Below are 22102 nucleotides of genomic sequence, written 5' to 3'. Positions count from 1 at the left end.
TACCCAAAACGGTGAATAATGGGAAAATATTCCGAATATAACTTCATCCTGAAAGGGAAGAAACTCTAACCTTTCGATTAGACACTGACTTGACAACGAGAAAATACAATTTGTGTTTCTATCTTCACTTTTGTTGAGCACAATATTTTAATCATTTAGAAATATTCTTAAGTGAATGTAATTTCAAAAATGTAAGTTGTTTGTACAGTATTTATATTTTAGTTTTCTGTAAGCAGTCAATATCTTAATGTTTTTTTAAAAAATTATTTTCAAGTGAATACCATTACAAAACATTTTTTGGCATATTTAAACATATTTAAAAGTGAAAATGACTTTAAAATACGGTAAATATTTCGTAAAAGACCTGTTCGTATCCTCGGTGTGAAATAATTTTTTTTCCATAGGATCTTTTCGAGTGCATTCAACGTATCTCACCTCCAAAGATTTGGCTGCTATTTCTAGTACACCATGCTACCAAGTAACAGCTATTTGCGATAAAGGACCCGAAATACCTGTTACGTGGTAGCAGGGTGTGCAAGAAATAGCAGCCAAATCTTACCTTTTCTGGGGAAAGAAGCCGTTTACGCGCGATTTCGATGTCACATTCGTTGAAAGCATGCGAAATAATCTGGAAAAGACAAAGCAAACATAAAACAAAATTCTGTTACTGAAAATCTGAGACTTTCCTGGTGACCCAACGGGTCACGGGTAGTCTAATAAAGCCATTGTATTTCTCTGCGGACAGAAGCTGGCGGAGACGGCTTCTGAAGAAGACTCGAAATAAAAATCATTCTTATTTTGGCATAAGTCTAGCATTTTTGAAGTGTGAAGAAATCAGTTACATCGACCTCTGTAGTTAGTTATTACTTATTTTATCGATTCAGAAAGTATGAAAAGTAAAGTCAACTCCAGCAAAACTAGAACTCAGAACGTAAAGGTAGACGAAATGCCGCTAAGCATTTTGTCCGGCGTGCTAACGGTTCTGCCAGCTCGCCGCTTTAAGGTTCCGAATAAAATCGAAACAAGAGTCTGGTTGTTCGCTTCTTTTGTCTTCTCTATACGAAAAACCAAAACTAAAAAAGAAAGAAAAAGCCAGAAACTAAACTAGATACGTGTTTCTATGTATCGTTGTATCAGTTTACACATTTCAGGCAGCTAGAGTATTGTTTCAGTGCAGATCTATAACCTCAGCTGCTTAGAATACACTTATGTGTGTGTGTGTGTGTATGTATACATATATATGTATATATGTGTGTGCGTGTATATATATATATATATATTAGATGGATAGGGACAGCTGACGAAGGGATATACTCTTTATGTTGCATGTCTCGTTTCTCTGTTTGTTTTTTTCGTTGTTTCACCTGGTCTGTTTGGATGATGTGGCTGTGATCGTTTTTGGTTAGGCATATGTTGATGGTGTATGTGTATATGAGAGAGAGAGAGATGGAAAGTGCGTTCCAATCTATGCACATGTCTCCACATGTGTGCCATTTTTCACGCGAATCCACCCAGCCGTTTGGTTGTGAACCTCAAGACAAGAAAGAATACAACAGTCGGCCAACCAGAAATGTGAAGTTTCCTCCTGATGAAAATAAATACAGTGTACACTTAAACACATAAGAGGCATCCATTATAGGACTCCTTGCACGCTAGAAGGAACAGCTAAGCTCCAAACCACTATTAGGGATAAAACTTCGAAGGGAATGAAAAATAAAAACGTTTAACATCTAGCTCCTGGACCAATGGTTTCTGACTTATTTTAGCAAATAAAATAATTTGCCAGGCGAAGTCTTCTTCTTAGATGGTAAACGTTTTTATTTTTCATTCTCTTCCAAGTTTTATCCCTAATAGTGGTTTGGAACTTAACTGTTCTTTCTAGCGTGCAAGGAGTCCTATAATGGATGCCTCTTATGTGTTTAAATGTACACTGTATTTATATGAATAATATATAGTCTACGGAGTAAATTTTTACACGCTAGGCCACTGGTAGTAGAAATTTCTAATATTTTTCATTACCCTTGATATTATTAATTATATATATATATATATATATATATATATATATATATATATATATATATATATATATATATATATAGTTCAAAAAAAACAAAAAACAAAGTGAGGACGTGATATGGATAGTATTATTGGACGCTCAGGAAAGGAAAGAGAGAGTGTATGACGTTTCGGGCGTAGCCCTTCGTCGGAAAGATGGAAAGTTCGGAGAAAGAGGAAAAAGGTACCGATGCCCACGAGGTTAAATTATGAAAAGACCGGAAGAGGAGGTGGTGGGGGAAAAGTTCTTTCTAAGACAGGAGAGTGAAAAAGGGAGATGAATATCTGTGCGTGTGCGAAAGTCTGCGAGTGTGTGTGATAACAGAACGTGTGTGTGTGTGTGTATGACTGGTTAGTGGACGCTATAAACAGTGTAGGTAGAAGGTCAACAGGTGGTTATTTGAGTGTGTGTGTGTTCGTGTTTGTGTGGGGTTGTAGGTGTTAGGTACGTGTACGTGTGTGTGTGTATTTTGTATGTGCGCGTGTGTGTATGTGTATGTTTTCTGTGCGTGCGTGTGTGTTTGTGTGTATGTGTATGTGCGTTGCTGTGTACGTGTGTGTGCGTGCGTTTGCTATTGTATATGCGTGTGTTGTTTATGCCCATGTGTGTGTGATTGTATGCGTGTCTGTGTGAGTGTGTAGTGTTGGTGAGAAGTGTGTGTGTGTATGTGGGTGTGTGCGTGTGTGTGTATGTGTGTGGATGTGCGTGTGTGTGTGGGATTGTGAGTGTTAGGTACGGGTGTGTGTGTGTTTATGTGTGTCTGTATGTGTGATATGCATACATACATACATATACACCTTGTTTGTTGTTCCATCACCTAACTCAGTCTTTTGTTCTTTGTTTTATTGCACAATTTCGAACCGTGTGTGTGTGTGTGTTGATTTATATAAATAAGTTCCCTACAATTGTTAGAAGTCTTTCAATGACTCCCCATTTTCTCACCTTTGAGAAAACATTGAGCTATTGAAACTCTTGAATAACTTGTATAAACTATTTATATTAAGTTAAAGAAGTAATTTTTTTTATTATTCTCAAACGCAGGATAATGCTAATAATATAGCATAAACAAGATAAATTACCCCTATTTTGCAAAAAAAAGTGTTGGCGGCCAGCCATAAATTATCATTCTAACCTTACACTTTTAGAGTTCTTTTCTGATATAAATTCCCGAACGAAATTTGCCTAGGGTGTGCAAATCTAAATTCTTTCACAAACAAAGTCGATTTTTAAAAATCTTACTATCAAAATGAATACAGGTATAATAATATTAATTATTATTATATTTGTACATGAGGTGACGAAACTTGAAATCGCATTAGGTCAGTAAGGAGAAATAAGCCACAACATCAAGCGACTAGGCCTGAATTTTGACCAGTAGTATTTTGGTTGCAATCCAGCGATCGATAGAATTTTTCATGATTTTCCGCCAAAACATTGCTATAAAAAGAGAAGCGTGGACAGCCATTGCAGAGATTTCAGGATTTTCTTAGAAGACAGGTTTCTTGGTCGTTGCTTGACTCGGGATTAAAAGGAATCGTTTGTTTATAATGAATATCGAATTTTCCCGCCTGTTGCTGCACGAATTTTGTTGTCTAATTCTTAGCCAGATACAACGTACATACAAGACTCTCTACCGGTTATCAGTGATACAGCCTGTTGCAAGTAACTTTGTAGTCATTGTAGTGTATAAATAAATTGTCTTATCAAAAACCTAAAAATGGATTTGGTTTTATATGGGAAAACAGCACGCAGCCCAATTCAGCCCTACAAATCATTCAACGTCCAATCAAAGCAAGCCTCTACAACCACAATTTCGACGTTCGTTTCACCATGTTTGTATGGTTGGGTTGGTCCTATTCACCACTGCATTTCGTTAATCACTGCGGCCTCATGTTTCCTCCTCTATAAGGCTCAATATCTTAAGATCAGTCTTCACCACTATTCTCGTGTCCTCCACGGTCTTTTCTTCAAGTTCCATCCACTTTAAATGCCTTACACATTTTAAATACAGTTGTCATCCTCCTTACGCTTCATATACCCATATTAGCGCAGCCTTTTCTCTTGAATACTACAACTGATTCCTGTCACACATAGATTTTCTCTCAGCTGATTTGTACTTTGTCATTCACATTAACTTTAACATCCAATGAAGAATGCTCGCTTCATTTCTTTCTAGTTTTTGCCAATCCCCTATATTCAGAGCTTACGCTTCACTCACATCTTATTTCATACACAGGCATCATCCTGTCCCTACCACTTTGAGAGAGAACTCCCTTCTTACTATCGCAGATAATAGCTGTGAACTTCTTCCAGCCAATACTTATTCTGGCTAATATACTGCATCCATCTTGACAGTTGTTTATCAACTACTCCCAAGGAACTTCCAAAGCAATGGGATGAATCTTTTTCAGATATACTCTCAGTGCTTACAATTCCTGAACATCTTCTGCATATAAAGTCTAGCCTTCTCGTTAGCATACCTTTGATACTACTACACTTCCTGTGCGCCCATAGTTTACACAGGGTCTACTGGATGGAATTTCAGTTTGATTCCTTTCTGCATATCAGACACGGCCATTTCCTGGCGGTCTCACGATCATATTTACTTTTCTACTTATTTTAAATAAATTTGTTTTGAAACCTCTTGTGTCCACGTCTGGAATTTTTTCTTAAATTCTACTACAAAATTAGCTCTAAGAATTAAATCATTTGCATATAGGTCTTCCCATGGATAGCCAGTCTTAAACGCCTCAGCTATTTTCTAAGGAACTATGATAAATAGAAGGGAACTGGGAAGTGAGCCCTGGTGGATCACAAACTTCACGCTAAATTAATCGCTATTCTCATTAGTAAGTCTCATCTTGCTGTCTGAATCTGTACGTGGCTTGTATATCCCTCACAAGCCATTCATTTACCCCTAACTTCTTCAGCGACTATCAAGTTACAGACAATGGGCTCGCGTCAAAGACCTTCTCTAGGTCGACAAATAATAACAGCTAACTCTGCTTCATTAACAAAATTCACATACTCCAGCAGCCTGCATTGTAAATCAATAGGAAAACCGACTTATTCCGTTCTTGTTACCATAGACATGTCCTGTTAATGAATTTCAAACCATTGGCCATTGAAATTCCAGAAATATCACCCTTGACCTAGCTGTGCCATGCAAATTGCAGGGTGTGTAATAATCCAGCTAGCCGACTAACTGACACCATCATCCTCTCTGCTTTACCACGCGGAGCACGCAATGATAGAACTAATGTTTAAACATCACACTCCACAGAATGTCGAGCAACTCATGCCAAAATCCTGTATACCGTACCACATGGAACATGCAATGAAATAACAGAGACCACTAAGATTGATAAAACACTCACGTGACTAGAAGCAACGGATGGAACAGAAAACCTCTCACTCAAAAGTTAACATAAATTTCTTTTAAATTCTTTTCATTTTAGCTCTGAACATCTGATGAGGACGGGTTTTGCACCTACGGAAAATTGGTTATGAAACACGTGTAGTCATTTTATTATCTTTATCTTATGATATTTACTTTGTATTATATTATACTTATTTATTGTGCTTTTACTTATTAATTTTTCTATATGTGACTGGATTTTCATCGATGAGCTCATGAACCTTGGTTCTTTTCCCTAAAACTATATATATATATATATATATATATATATATATATATATATTTATACTGTGAAACTTAATTTAATTTTAAATAAATTGATTTTAATTGAGTTTTTACCTGTAATTTTGGATTTTTATCCCTAATATTATTATTATTATTATTATTATTTTATATATATATATATATATACCAGAGTAAGCACACGTCCCTCCCTGAGCCTATTTACAAACTTCAAATAAAATACTCCAGTAAGTGAACTGCCCCGTTTGATCATTCATGTCTAATAAGATGCCAATTCGATGGGAAAACTACGAAAGCATTCTCTGACTAAATACATCATTTATTAAATATTACAATGTTTTGTTGCATTTCGGGAAGGCCATTATGCCAATTATAAACACATGCACTGGTTCTATTCCACTTCTTTATTCGGCAATTGATTAACCATTTAAGTAATTCAGTAATCGATTATATGATTAATCTTGTAGTCAATCAATCAATCAATCAGCAAGGTTTGTCAAAGTCCTTTTGTCGCTAATCACAACCTCAGCAATGAACCTCCTGAGATACAAAGCAAATCTGTTTCAACACACAAGTTCTCATCAAGAATCTAGCAAACTAAATCAAAAAACGAAATATAATAATGTTCTTAATCGAAAATAGTAGTTAGATATTTCTGGAATCCACAACTGAATAGTTTATCTCCGAATAGAATAGTTTATCAAGAAAGCGTGAATAAAATAATTAAGAAACAAAATTCCAAATTAAAATTTCTATACTAACCACAACTTCATAATATATAAGCCCGTCGCCAGACTTTGATGACTAGGGAGTCTTTCAAAATATTCTGGATGGACACTAATTTGTATTAAGGGAAGATTTTTGCAAACTGTATTTTCTAAATCTGAGAGTGCACCATTGAAATTGAATCCATCTTCTGTTTCCTTAATCGATTTTATGTGAGTGTATATATATATATATATATTATAATCTATAAAGCTCAATTTAATTTTAATTTTTTATAAATTGATTTTAATTGAATTTTTACCTGTAATTTTGGATTTTGTCCCTAATATATAGGATTTTGTCCCTAATATATACTTTTGTTATTTACACCACCTGTCCTCGTCTGTTGTTATTTTTTGTATATTCTCCCATATATATATATATAGATATGCAGGGCAGGGAATCGTCAATTAGTAATAAAATTAATAATTAACAATTTTGCCGGGTAGCTCAGTATGAAAAAACCTTTTCGGTAAAAAACATTTATAATCATAAATATATAGGGATTGACAGTAACCTGCTTCTCCAACATACTGAGAATTCAGAAATATCAGTCAAAGAACTACTGATTTCAAAACTACAAATTATTACTCCAGATTGATAGCGATATATATATATATATATATATATATATATATATATATGCACTAGCGTAGCTAGGGGTCTGTAGGGACGGTCCGGCCCGGGTGTCACTTTTAAAGAGACGGCACTTTGGGGTCTGCTGTAGGCAATATGTGCTTTTTGTTGGGTCCAGGGGCGGCACACACTCTAGCTACGCTAACGTATATATGTCATATATATTATATAACATAAATAAACAAATAAATAAAATAACAGTGCAGGCACAAGCACAGCTGTGGAGTTAAGAAGTTCGTTTTATAACTTCAAGGTTTCGGGTTCACTCCCGTCCCACTGTACGGCATCTTGGCCAAGTGTCTTCAGTAATACACCGGGCTGACCAATGCCTTCTAAGTGAATTTGGTAGACGGAAACTGTGAAGAAGCTCGTCGTATATAAACCTCTGTGTGTGTGTGTGTGTGTGTGCTCCCTACTGCTTGAGAACCGATGTTAGTTTGTTTACGTCTCAGTATGTTATTGATTCATCGAAAAAGAACAATAGAAAAAGTATCAGGCTTTGAAAAATAAGTACTGGGATATATTAGACGAACTCTGTAATGTGGTACTCCAGCATAGCCGCAGTCCAGTGACTGAAACATCTAAAAGAGTACATAATCATAGGGACCAATGTTACTGCAGTATCTTAGAAGTCGGAAACCAGGGGTCCAAGAGAAATTTTCCAAAAATCATCATCGCAGCAAAATTCATCTTTTCTACCATATGCACAAAGCCTGAAATTTTGGGGAAGGGGCCAGTCGATTACATCGATCCCAGTGAAAAATTGATATTTATTTCATCGACCCCGAAAAAGATGAAAGGCAAAGTCGACCGCGGCAGAAATTGAACTCAGAACGTAATGAGACGGAGGAAATACTGCCAAGCAATTTGTCCGGTATGCTAACGATTCTTCCAGCTTGCCGACTAAAGCCAAGCTAAACTAATACTTTCTACTATAAGTACACAAGGCCTGGAATTTTGGGGCTAGGAGCTAGACGATTACGTCGATCCCAGTACTCTCCTGGTACTTATTTCATCGAGCCCGAAACAGGCCCGTCACCAGCTTTGGTACCTGGGGGTGCTTCAGAATATTCTGGGTGAGCACTAATTTTTGTAAACCGTATTTTCTAAATCTGGGGGCCCATCATTTGGATAGTGAGGAGTTAGGAGTTAGTAGTTAGTACCGTCCAGTGGACCCTCTTAGCGAGGGTATGTTCCGAAAGGATGAAAGGCAAAGTCGACCTCAGTGGATTTTGAACTCAAAACATAAAGACGGACGAAATGCCGCGAAGCATTGTGTCCGGCGTGCTAACGGCTCTGCAGCTCGTCGCCTTGATCCGAGCAAAAATAATAATATTTATTTTATTTAACAATGGACTGTAGAGCATGAATACTTTATAATATTATTATAAGATACATAAAATAGAAAGTAAATGTACAGTAGATACATCAATAATTAAAGTAAACAAACATTTGACTACCGAACCAACGTCGCGGTATGTAAATGATGCTTTAAACACTGTAGAAATAGCAGCCAAATCTTTGTCAAACCATATGCATAACAATACGTAAATAGAATATAAACAACCAAGGCTTACCTCTAGATATTAGTCACATTATATTTCGTTCGGTAGGACATTATTTATCACATAGTGATTTCCAACGCAGAGGCGTGCGATTGAAACGAAAGAAATGCCAGTTGAGAATGTCAACGAAACAGATTTAGTGAGAAAACGTAAGCGGCGACAGTGATCCGTATTTCATGTGTCAAAATATGCGCCCGAGTAAATAGGTTAGCTACTCCGACGGCTCTGAAACGTGCTTACCTGGCAGTCAGCAGTCACCAGACCGGAATGTCTGTTTCCCATATGTCCAAGATAAAGCATGAATGTACGTGTATGGGTATATGCGTGCGTGTGCGTGTATACATATAATACATACATACAAATACATACATATACATGCATACATTTATATATGTATGTATATGCGCGTGTATATATATATATATATATATATATATATATATATATATATATATATATATATACATACATACATACACACACACACACACATATGGCGGAGGTAACGCACACCACCCGTTTTCGGCGTAACCTTAACCCTAACCTAAACACCGGGTGTGCGTATTCTTTACCTTCACCTATGTGTGTGTGTGTGTGTATACTTTATTAAAGAGCAGCAAAAGTATCGCAAAAACTGTTACTCAGAGTTTAACGTTCCCGTTCGTCGGACTGCTTTTTAATAAAGCAAGCATATTACTCTACCTTTGGTATTCGAGTACTATTTTTTCCACCTTGTTTCGCATTTATGTGCTTACTCTGGTGTGTATATATATATATATATATATATATATATATATATATATATATATATATATATATATATATATATATATATAGTAAATGAGTATATGCATATGTACGTACAGGTATGTGCATACCGACATCCACCTGTATGTATAGGTGCATATGTGGGTACAGGACATTGCAAACAAAACGTAGACGAGAAAACACACAAGCCGCATAGAGAACATTTTATATATATATATATATATATATATATATATATATATATATATATATATATATATATATATATATATATATATATATATATATATATATATGTGGCTATCTTTCGATTTGATGTGAAGAAATATCAAGTAAAAGCACATGGGTTTTGTTTACATCTAATCGGCTAAACCTAACCCTAACTGGCCGATTAGATGTAAACAAAACCCATGTGCTTTTACTTGACGTTTCTTCACATCAAATCGAAAGATAGCCCATGGAGGTATATATTTTTTTGTTCTCGAGCCCAAGGATTAATAAGGCCAGTTATCCTATTTCCATGACGTTTGATTGACCGAGATAAAAGCATTCCACTCAGTTGAAGGCTTTACGGCCAGTAATTCAATAGGGGTGGGTCAAGTCGCTTATATCCCCCACCCCCAAGCCCCGGTAATTTATTTTATCGACCCTGAAGGGGTCAAAGGCAAAGTTGACCTCGGCGGGATTTGAACTCAAAATGCGATGAGCTGGAAGAAATGCCCGCTAAGCATTTTGTCCGCCGTGCTATTGATTTTTGCGAGCTTGTCGCCTCACACACATACACACACACATCTACATGCATACATCTGCATACATGCGTACTAGCAACTATAAATATATATATATAGATAGATAGATAGATACATGCGTATATGCATAAACGCAAACATTCATGGATGTACATATATATATGTTTATGTATAGATACACACACACACACACACACACACACACATATATATATATATATGCTATACAATAAATTATACCATATATAGAAAGTGGGGTGAACGAGAGAGGTGTACATGCGTAATAGCTTCTTGTTGCACAGTGCAATGAGAGTGGCAGTGTAAGCCTTCATTCCCGGGTTTCTACTCTTTTACAAAGAATACCCATCCTCATCTGTAGGAATTTCTTGAAGAAGAGACTTGGGATATCATATTTGGGCATCTTCCTACTTTCATGCAAGAAATGTTAAGGTAACAACCAGGGTGTTAAACGTTTTTAACACCTTAAAACGTTTTTAACCCTTAAAACGTTTTCTTTTACGCATTTTTCAAGCTCACTTCGACCTTGAAGACTACTCAGATCTATCAAGTATGTCTAGAAATATATTAACAAAAGTATATATTGTCCATTTTTTCTTGTCTTGGTTTGTGTTTGCCACCTTGGAATCCTCTGTTTAGTGGGTCGATCCACTACTCAGGAAGAGACTATTCTAGAGTACGTTCTGCCTTATCTTCGAAACGTCTAGTTAGAATAGAGGCAGCTGACGAAGGATTAATTCCAAGTGGCTATCTGTTTTCCTATGTGTTCGTTCTGTTGTCTGTAGTTCATTTTTCTAACGTTCTGCACCCTGATATGCATCTATATACACATGTAGATGTAAGTATGTACATATATGTGGGTATACATGCATACATATTCTTTGTATTATTATATCATCGAACGCTACGCGTCCATTTGCAAGTAAGTCTTGACTATATATATATATATATATATATATATATATATATATATATCCTTTGCTTCTTGTTCCTCTTCTTTGGGCAAATCTTGAAAACTACTGGTGACTAAGATGAAGCGTATGTTTTTCAAAAGCACCTAAATTCATACAAAGCCATCTGCTCTAGATGTAAATCTATAATTGACTGAAAACGCTGCGTTTAGAAGGTATTGTATTCAGTGAATGGCTATTTATTTAAGTAAGCGCATGAAAGAGCATTCATAAAAGAGAAAAACTTGGACCATATGAACGATTTAATTCGTGTGTTTTTTTGTTAGAAAGTATAATACAAACTATACAAAGTATAATAAAACCCAAAGGTAGAAAACAGTTTGAGATTAAGATATGGAAAATTACCTTTGGAAATAGCATCGGAATCTGTAGAATGAATAAGTGTATTGCAAAGAGAATAATTAGAAAATAAATATGTTGCTTTGTGCTGGAGCTCTCCTGTTCGAAAATATAAGGACACAGATATTGTGACGTATAGCCAGCTGGAAACGACGTTTCCAGGGACTAAACAACAATAACATTCGTCCCATCCAGGACTGCCACATTATGTTGGCAAATAGTCTTTACTTTAAAGTACTGTTACTAACTATCTTTCTTTGAGAGATTTAGAGATAATAATGTTTCTATTTATTAGATCATAATAATGTTTCTATTTATTAGATCAGTGGTTGAAATTATAACCCTAGTTAGGTTGAAAAAACATCAGTCGTTGATGAAAATTATTCTCAGAAAGGGCAGGAGGGGAACTATCGAACTTTCAATCAATTAAAAATCAAATAGAGATTTTCATATGGTGGGGAAGTGTGCTTGACCTTTGAATACATGGCCAACAACTCCAGCCATGTTTACACTTATTAGACCTCGTCAATGGAACCTGGTTCACTCAACGGTTGCCAAAGACTCAGAACGATTAATACAAATCGTCTTCTTTGTGTAATGAACGTACGCTTGCTTAGGCGTTTTACTTGAAGCTAAATCGTTTTCAAGTACGATACTGCTAAAATGAGAGGAAAGGCTTGTCCACTCCCTGTCATTCTTGTTTCTGTTAATGTTAATGTTTACTTTTATTTCTGTTTGTTGTCACACTGACTCACTCATACTTCTGCATTCACAAACTCACTCTCTGTCTGTCTGTCTGTCTGTCTGTCTCTCTCTCTCTCTCTCTCTCTCCACACACGCACACACAGAATCTCTCCTTCCTTGTCTTATTAGTCTCATCACCCACCTCTCTTTCTCTCACACTTTCTGCCACCAGCATTTGTTTACAGAAGTAAAGAAAAAAAGGACCAAAAGAAAAGAAGACGAAGAAATAAAGCAGGAAGGAAAGTAGGAATGAGATAGAGTGAAAGAGAAAGAGAAGAGAGAGAGAGAGAGAGAGAGAGAGAGAGAGAGAGAGAGAGAGAGAGAAGAGAGAACTGAGCAAATAGGGAAAAGGATGGAAGGTGGGGGAAAGAAAAGGGATGAAATTGTGTTATTTCTAATCGTTATTTTTATTGTTTAGAGCCAGTTCAGTCCTGGCCGAGTAGGCAGACGATCAAAAGCATTCCAACTGTAACAATCCTGTCTCACTTTATTTATTTATTTATTTATTTTTATATTAGAATTATAGTGCAAATAGGATCACATTAACCATTGTACTTTTTCTAGGAAGGCGGTGTATGATTTGAGGGAGATTTAGCTGTCATGGATCTACTCGATTTGGCTGCCAGCATCAATTCTGTTCGAACTAATTTCATATTCAGTGTAATGATACACTTTTATTGGCTAATGAATGATGTGAAAATCATTTTCGCTGTAAATCAATAAATAAAGAGTTATTAGCAATTAAAGGTTGAAACTTTTGGTAATTTTAGCCAATCGTAAGTCATAAACGCATTCATGCCTGTTTCCATGGTAACAAGCGAAACATGAGAACTCTTTTGTCTGCGAGAAAGTATGTGCCTGTTTACATAGTAACAAGCAACCGAGAACTCTTTTATCTGCAGGAAAGCACGTGTTGACAAACCGAAAAAACACACAAAAAACTATGGACTGGCGATGCTCGAGCTGAGAATGCATGGAGTCTGTGTCGGTGAGGAAAGACACATGGTTTGAACGTGGTACTCTTCCTCGTAGGGCTGGATTGCAATTAAGATGTCTTGCTATTAATTATGATCCTTGAGCTTATTTATTTATTTGTTTGTTTCAATTTTTTTTCATTTTTTATACATCCACCTATTTATGGTCAGGTACTTATAGTAGTAGACAACTGCTAAAATAACTAATGTTTGGCAGAGGTAGTTAAAAATTGGTGGGCATAAACAATCTGAAAGAACAATTAGCAAAACTAGAAGAGAAAGTCGAAGGATAGCTCCAGCAACAGTAACAGGTTCTAAACCACTGCCATCTGTGAAATTTTTGCAAAAGTGGAAATAATATGGTAAGCAACATCAGATAAAACTATACTTCCTTTAAAAAAAAAAAAAAAAAAAAAAAACAAGACAAAAATAACAGTAATAACAAACTGTAGTACATCAAAAAATTAATGACAGAAACATTTAAAAATATTTTTTTAAAAATCGAAATATATTAATAGAAAACAAAATCATAGATTATATTCAAAAAATTAAGGCGATCTTTTGTTTTGCAGCCATATTGGGTAAAATATAAATGAAAATGAAATCAACAATAATGGTGAATGGCATAAAAAGAACTTGGATCTTGTTCAAAACGGGGGCACCAGTATTTTCTTATGGAGATTAAATACGCTTTACACCGCTTAGGAGTAACTGTAAACAGCTGAATACTTGTCAGTGATTGGTTGAAATTATCGAAATAAGACAATTTTTTACATGAAATAAATCCGAATACAAAATTTTTTTTCTGTTCTATAACACAAAATAGATAAGTATACGAAGTTTGAAAGTCTTTCGGTACCAAAAACACTACATAAAACATTAATGAAAACTGGTGACCCCGTTTTGAACAAGATCCAAGAACTTGACTCCCCTAAATGACCAAAACGAAAAGGTTAATGTAAAGAAGTAGGATCTTATAGATTTCTTTTATAAGATAATCCAGTTAGTTTTTGTACATTCCCCATTTGCTGTTGGTTTCAGTTTATTGAATCCAGTGACAGTGAAACATCAGTTATGACTACTACAGACGACGTTTCTCTTACATGCCCCTAAATCAAAATGAACTCTTCGTAACATATCTTCATTGTAAGAACCCCCTACTCACCAGCCAAACATCTCTTTCCCTAAAAATTTTAGGATTTGAGGAAGGGATGAAAAACAATGTTTTAAATATTTTTGCACAATCATACAAGATATAGTGTGTAGAACACAACAAATTCGTGAAAATTTTGTGAAAATACCAAAAAATAAAAAAAGTCATGATTAATTGAATGGTAGGTTCGGGCTGAATGGTGGGCTTCAATCAGAACTCCGCCAAATATTGAAGAAGTATTTTTCTGGGACGGAATAGCTGTCTGACGCTTCGTTATTTTATTGTATTCCACATTCTGAAACACATTGAAGTCCTTGTTTTCTTTATACCGTCTATCTGAATGTTTTGTTGTCCCTTCCTTGTATCACCTAACTGTCTGGATGTTTTGCGTTTTTGTCCCATTTTGTATTATATATATATATATATATATATATATATATATATATATATATATATATATATATATAATATTAGGGGCAAAATCCAAAATTACAGGTAAAAAACTCAATTAAAATCAATTTATAAAAAATTAAAATTAAATTGAGCCTTATAGATAAAGTATATATAAAATATATAGTTTTAGGGAAAATAACCAATTTTCAAGAACTCATCGATGAAAATCCACTATCACATATAGAAAAATTAATAATTAAAAGCACAATAAACGAGTATAATATAAAGTAAAGTAAATATCATATATATATATACTGTTGTGTCTGGGAAGAGTCATTTTCTTATTGTGCCTTAAAATTTAACACACTCACCGGTAAAATTTCCACTTATCTCTTATTTTTATTTTCCTAAAATTTTCGTTGCGTCTTGCAACCTTTTCAATAGTCTTGGAAAGGTTGCAAGACACAACGAAAATTTTAGGAAAATAAGAAATAAGAAATAAGTGGAAATTTTACTGGTGAGTGTGTTAAATTTTAAGGCACAATAAGAAAATGACTCTCCCCAGACACAACAGAATATGCTTCAATACACGAAATCACATAAAAAATCTTGCAAACCAAACCCCAAAACGAAGTGGCTTGCTTGTTTGTTGTACCTTGTTTATCATTTTGTCCATGTTCTTTTCCCACGTCATGTACCCAGTTTTGTATCTATATGTACATGTAGATGAAGGTATGTACATACATGTACATATATATGCATATACTCATATATTGTTTATATATATATATATATATATATATATATATATATATATCATCCAAGAAATTTGGAATTGTGTAAATGAATGAATTTTAAACATATACACACACAGAAAATCTGCCTTTTATAGATAAGATACACAACAAATGCTCAGAAACTAAGCTATTTACAAAATGATGATGATGATGATGATTGTTTCAATTTCTCGCACGAGACCAGCAATAACATCGACGAAGGCAGTTAAACAACAACAATAATAATAATAATCCTTTCTACTATTGGCACAAGGCCTGAAATTTGGGGGAGGAGGATAGTCGATTACATCGTCCCCAGTGTTTCACTGGTACTTAATTTATCGACCCCGAAAGGATGAAAGGCAAAGTCGATCTCAGCAGAATTTGAACTCAGAACGTAGCGGCAGACGAAATATCGCGAAGCATTTCGCTCGGTTTACTTACGGTTCTGCCAGCTCGCCGCCTAAATAATAACAATAATAATAATAATAATAATAATAATAATAATAATAATAATAATAATAATAATAATAATTTATTTCTGTATTGCCCACAGGGAGCTAAACATAGAGGGGACAAACAAGGACAGACAAATGGATTAAGTCGATTACATCGACCCCAGTACGTGACTGGTACTTATTTAATCGACCCCGAAAGGATGAAAGGAAAAGTCGACCTCGGTGGAATTTGAACTCAGAACATAACTGCAGACGAAATACCGCTAAGCATTTCGCCCGGCAATAATTTTGGCACAGGGCCAGCAATATTGAGGGAGGGGACTAGTCGATTACATCGACCTCACTGTTCAACTGGTACTTATTTTATCGACTCAGAAAGGATGAAAGGCAAAGTCGACCCCGGCGGCATTTTAACTCAGAATGTAAAGTCGGAAAAATGGTGTTAAACATTTTGTCCGGCGCGGTAACGATTCTCCCAGCTCACCGCCTGAATAACAACAACGACAACAACAACAACAACTAATAATAATAATGGTTTATAATTTTAGCAAAAGACCAGCAATATTGAGGGGGTGCAGATTAATCGAAACCATCGACTCCAGAACTGTTTAGGGATCTTTTTTAAAACGGGGGCCACATTTTTCATTAATGTTTTACGTAGTGTTTTTGGTACGGAAAGACTTTCAAACTTCGTATACTTATCTATTTTGTGTTATAGAACAGAAAAATATTTTTGTATTCGAATTTATTTCATGTGAAAAATTGTCTTATTTCGATAATTTCAACCAATCACTGACAAGTATTCAGTTGTTTACATTTACTCCTTTGGCTGATTAAGCCATAACTTCGTTTTATTTGCTTTTTTCATTTTCTTTTTTTTTTCTTCGTTTTATTTACTTTTTTCTTTTTAAATTTGCTGTTTTACCCTAACCCTATCACCGATAGAATTGTTTCAGAATCGTTTGTTTATGTAGACGGCACTTAATGTATATCGGCTGAATGGACGTCAGTGATTGGTTGAAATTACAGAAATACAACTTTAACATGGAATAACTTAGGGATTTCTTCTTTTTTTAAAGAAGACTAAGAGAAAAAGATGTTTTATATGACACATTCTACCAGTGTTCCAAGTTTCAAAGTGTTTCGTTAATGAAAAATGTGGCCCCCGTTTTAAAAAAGATCCGTGTTTAGTTTATTGAATCAGGAGGGATGAAGATAAAGTTGTCTTCGGCGGAATTTGAACTCGGAATGCGAAGAGCTGGAAGAACGCTCTAGCGATTCTACCCCTCATAAAAAAAAAAAGGTTAACGTTTACATCTTGACTCCGAACTCCAAAATGAAAATCCCCGCCAAAATATTGGAATAGGTGTAAAACAATGTGTTGGAAAGAACTTCGGAAAATTCACAAGGTCCAAGCTTTTCTCTCATAACTTTTAGTAAAATGGGGTCTTTTCAATTAAATTTTATAGAAATACTTTTCAAAAGCCATACGTTACGATTATAAAGAAATTTGTGGGGATAATCTTTTCCAAGGGGGTGGGGAGAGGACTTCGGAAAATTCACAAAATCCGAGTTTTTCCCCCATAACTTTTAGGAAAATGAGTTTTTTTTCAATGAAATTTATATAAATACCTTTGAAACGGCATACATTATGACTATAAAGTAATTTGTGGGGAAAATCTTGAGGTAGGGAGAGGACTTTCGGTAAATTCCCAAGATCCGAATTTTTCCTCGTTATATTCCGAAATCACACTCAACTTTCTACAGATACGCTAGGGTACTACTACTACTACTACTACTACTACTACTACTACTACTACACTGCGTAGTGTTTATTTCTACCCACTTTCAATAATTTTTAATGTTTTGGCTTCAATTTTATTTTACTTTCAGGTTTTTTTTGCGCTTTTTTAACCCTTCGTCGTTATTCTCATTCACTCGTTATTTCTCTCTCTCTCTCTCTCTCTCTCTCTCTCTCTCTATCTATATATGTAGAGAAATATATATTACTCTTTTACTTGTTTCAGTCATTTGACTGCGGCCATGCTGGGGCACCGCCCTTAGTCGAGCAAATCGACCCCAGGACTTATTCTTTGTAAACCTAGTACTTATTCTATCGCTAAGTTACGGGGACGTAAACACACCCGCATCGGTTGTCAAGCGAAGTGTGTGAGGATGTAGGTTTTTGCCTACTTTCCACCCTTGAGTATCTTGAGTTATATAATGCGGTTAAAGCAATCGCTGTTCAGGTAATATTCTTTCTTTCTAATATTTCCATGTTAACGATTCTGCAACCGGACGAAATGCCTAGCAGCATCTCTTCCGGCTCTTTATGCTCTGAGTTCAAATTCTACCGAGGTCAATTTTGTTGTTCATCCTTTTGGGGATGAAATGAGTACCAGTTGGGCACTGAAGCTGACGTAATCGACTAGCCCCATTTCAGCCCTAGTGCCCATAATAGAAAGACTAAGATAATGATGATAATTATCATAGTAAAAGCATGGACAGTTTCAAACATAATTGAAATTCAGTTCTATATTTAAGAGATGAGGAATTATGTACATTATTTATATTTGACGGATATTTGTCATCATCTTGTTTGTTGTTAACACAACGTTTTCGCTGATATACCCTCCAGCCTTCATCAGGTGTCTTGGGGAAATTTCGAATCTGGGTTCTCATTCCTAAGGTATATTTTGATGTTGTTGTTGTCGTTATTATTATTATTATAATTTTATGTTTGACTTTTGTTTTGCATTTATACAAGTTGGATCCAAGTCTCACCCAGAGACCTCAAGAGACAACAAGTTAGAAGTTCATGTAGGTGTTATGCCTAGGGTACCATATATTTGGATTTGTACAGTTTTGTTCAAGTGAATGTTTAAGAAACCATAAGAAAATTATGTGTTTGCTTTAAAATTTGAGATCACATAGACAGTATTTTACGTAGGATATGGGCAGTTCCCATGAGCACTATCTTTTGAACTTCAGCCATTTTGGGGTTTCCTGGTATCTGAGCTAGGTAGTAATCAGCCCGTTTCGCTGTCATTCTCAGGGCACCTATGACAATAGGTATTGTTTTCGTCTTCAGATTCCACATTTTGCTAATTTCTATTTCAAGATCTTTATATTTGCTCAGTTTTTGGTAGGTCTTGACAGATACGTTTATATCGATTGGGACAGTCATATCAATGAGGAGGCATGATTTTTGTCTGAAGTCTTTCAGTATGATGTCTGGCCTATTTGCGTCTATCTTTCTGTCAGTTTGAATGGTGAAGTTCCAGAGGAGTGCAATGTGATCATTTTCAAGTACTGGGGGTGGTTTGTATTCCCACCAGTTTTTATCATGGGGCAAGTCCAGGTTTTTGCATATTACCCAGTGAATACATTGTGCAGCTCTATCATGCCTGTTGAGATACTCTGTAGGCGCAAGCAGACTGCACATGGAGACAACATGATCGATGGTCTCATTTTGTTTTTGGCATATACGACATAATGGGGAGCTGCCGTTCTTTAATATGTTGGCCTGGTAGTTCTTTGTAGGTAGGCATTGATCTTGGGCTGCTATGATAAACCCCTCTGTTTCTGATTTCAAGCATTATTATTATTATTATTATTATTATTATTATTATTATTATTATTATTATTATTATTATTATCATGCCCGCGGGCATATGGCGTAGTGGTTAAGAGCGCGGGCTACTAACCCCAAGATTCCGAGTTCGAAGAAGAAGAAGAAGACCTTAGGAATGAGAACCCAGGTTCGAAATTTCCCCAAGACACCTGACGAAGGCTGGAGGGTATCTCAGCCAAAACGGTGTGTTAACAACAAACAAGATGAGGACAAATATCCGTCAAATATAAATAATGTAAATAATGTACATAGTTGAAATTGTAAGAATAAGTTGTAGATGCGAGCATGAGATTACTGGTGTAGTATTCACTAAAATAATACATACTAATTAAATAATTAAATATGCTTGGCTATTTTGATTATTTTCTCCACTGAATTCAAGAAATGTCTCGATTTAACTCTCAAATAACAAACATGTTATTTAAAGCGTCGTCAGTGAACGAATTTTGAGTGGAGTTTTATTTATTTATTCATTTATGTATTCATTTATTTAGTCCGGTTATTTAGTTATAGAAGCTGCCTATTTTTATTTGCAACACCTTACCTGGTCACAGCGTTGGTCGACAGAAGAAATTATTAAATCGCTGGCTTTAAAACACCCATGTTTGGTAGCCATCCAATAGGGGTGCAAAAGGTCGTGTCTCGGAAGTTCTTGTCTTGTTGACCAACCACCACGCCTGTATCTAGTGACCCTAGATCGTTAAGCAGGTGGCTTTGCTTCCAAAACGATTCCAGGTTATGTGCATTTCCACTCCTTGTCATGAGTAAAACTTATGGTGTATGAAAGTGGGAAAAATGAGAAAGATCACTTACTTTAATCCTGTGAAAGACAGACGCTCCATCCTTCCGGTTAATCGTGGGTGTTTCCAACAGTAAATTTTATATATCGTTTTTTTTTTATAGTTCTTCGGAAATTTCCCATTCCGTTGAGATATTTGGTTTTAGTTTGTTGTTGCTTGTATTGGCAACAAATATGACTTTTCTCCAATCCTCATTTCAATACATGTAGGACCCTTTTGCTTTTGTGGTAATATAAGTTTCTGAGACAAAATAATATTATCATTGAAGGTGCCAACTGAATCTTTATTCCTTACATCTTCCAGATCTTGCTTTATAACTTGAGCCATTTTCTGACCATGTTATAGAATGGGCTGATTTCAATGACTTTGATAAATCCTTTGTATTTGAGCACAAAAGCTGGTCGACAGTGTGTTTGCCAATGTGTGGCTAAAATCTTCCGTTGAAGTTCTCCCAAACGCTTAGCCACTTCAGATTACTTTTCCCTCAAACATGTTGGCTGCTTAATCAAAAACCTACTCTACTCCTCTACATTTGCACTCTTATGAGCACGTATCTATCTGAAAATATTGAGGAAGATCATGTGGCTAGCAAGCAATAAAAATTTGGGCCATCAGGCACTTGTCGACCCGAATGAATACATAAAGTAAGTTGTCCTTTGATGAATGCATCAGTATATTCGTCAACAATAATTGAGAACAGTCAAATTCATCAAATAAATCTCTCATTGCTATACATATCGTCACTTAGGTATATATGTGTTAAGCGAACCAAGAAAATCGTTATCATATGTCTCACTCAATCGAAGTAGGTTACACAAGTTCATGATTTTTCAACATTGCGTGCTTACTTCATTTCAACAAAGGAAGAGCAAACGTTCAGTTTTTACAAAGCATGTACAATTTATTCTCATTTCTGTTATTTTATTGTTACTTTATTCAGTAATTCTGTAGCGTTGTTAGATTTATGAATTACATCTGCCAGTTCAAAAGCAGCGCGCTGACATTCGAAGAAAATAACAAAACATGCAATATATTACTTGCTATCAATTAAATATGGAAGCTATTTTAGACAAAGAAAGCACTTTTTTTTTATCTAATAAAGAAATAACACGGGTCAGAAACAATAAACTAAAATATGTCAATCAGTCCTCATCGACTTCAGGACTAGATTGGTATTTTGTTTTATCGCGCTCTGAAAGACAAAATCGTGTTCGTTGTTACTCGAACCCAGATATCTAAGAACTAGAAGATATACCTCAAACATTCTGCCCCGTCCCCCTGACGTTCAAGCGATTTTTTCAGCTCCCCGCCTATGACAACAATTAGCAATTTGTAAGACAAACTAATTATCTATTCATTTCCCAAAAGTATTTGTAATACAAATTGAATGTAAATATGGATGGCTTCCATAGCATATTTGATTAAACCTTATTAATGATCAAATTTGTTTTTTACCTCTATGTCACTATTACCTTATGATCGCTCTCTAATCCATTCAGCACGTTAGACCTAGTCACTTGACATAAAATGGTTTTACACTGTATTATATTATGATCTTTCATAAGTGCTGGTGGAGTACAGTCTCTTCCTCCAACCTTTATCCGCCACCGGTAAATTTGTATAGGGCTTTCCTATAAGG

General features: G+C 35.4%; 1 protein-coding gene across 3 annotated transcripts in view; it reads right to left on the bottom strand.

The window, feature by feature from the left end:
- LOC106875015 (chitinase-3-like protein 1) overlaps positions 1–21221 on the bottom strand; it is a 55696-nt gene extending 34475 nt beyond the window's left edge. The window contains exons 1-2 of one of the 3 annotated variants that reach the window (XM_089358395.1): positions 8699–8955; positions 5437–5549 (exon numbers count right to left, since the gene is read on the bottom strand). The gene's annotated coding sequence lies outside the window, so the exon portion shown is untranslated. Of the gene's footprint in view, positions 1–5436; positions 5550–8698; positions 9120–20476 lie in introns of those variants that run through there. The other 2 variants (XM_089358396.1, XM_089358394.1) reach the window with 2 other exon arrangements.
- Positions 21222–22102: the final 881 nt, after the last annotated feature.

The sequence above is a fragment of the Octopus bimaculoides genome, chromosome 10, assembly GCF_046866305.1.
Source record: "Octopus bimaculoides isolate indiv1 chromosome 10, ASM4686630v1, whole genome shotgun sequence".
NCBI classification, from domain to species: Eukaryota; Metazoa; Mollusca; class Cephalopoda; order Octopoda; family Octopodidae; genus Octopus; species Octopus bimaculoides.
This window is presented reverse-complemented; position numbering and strand designations above follow the sequence as displayed.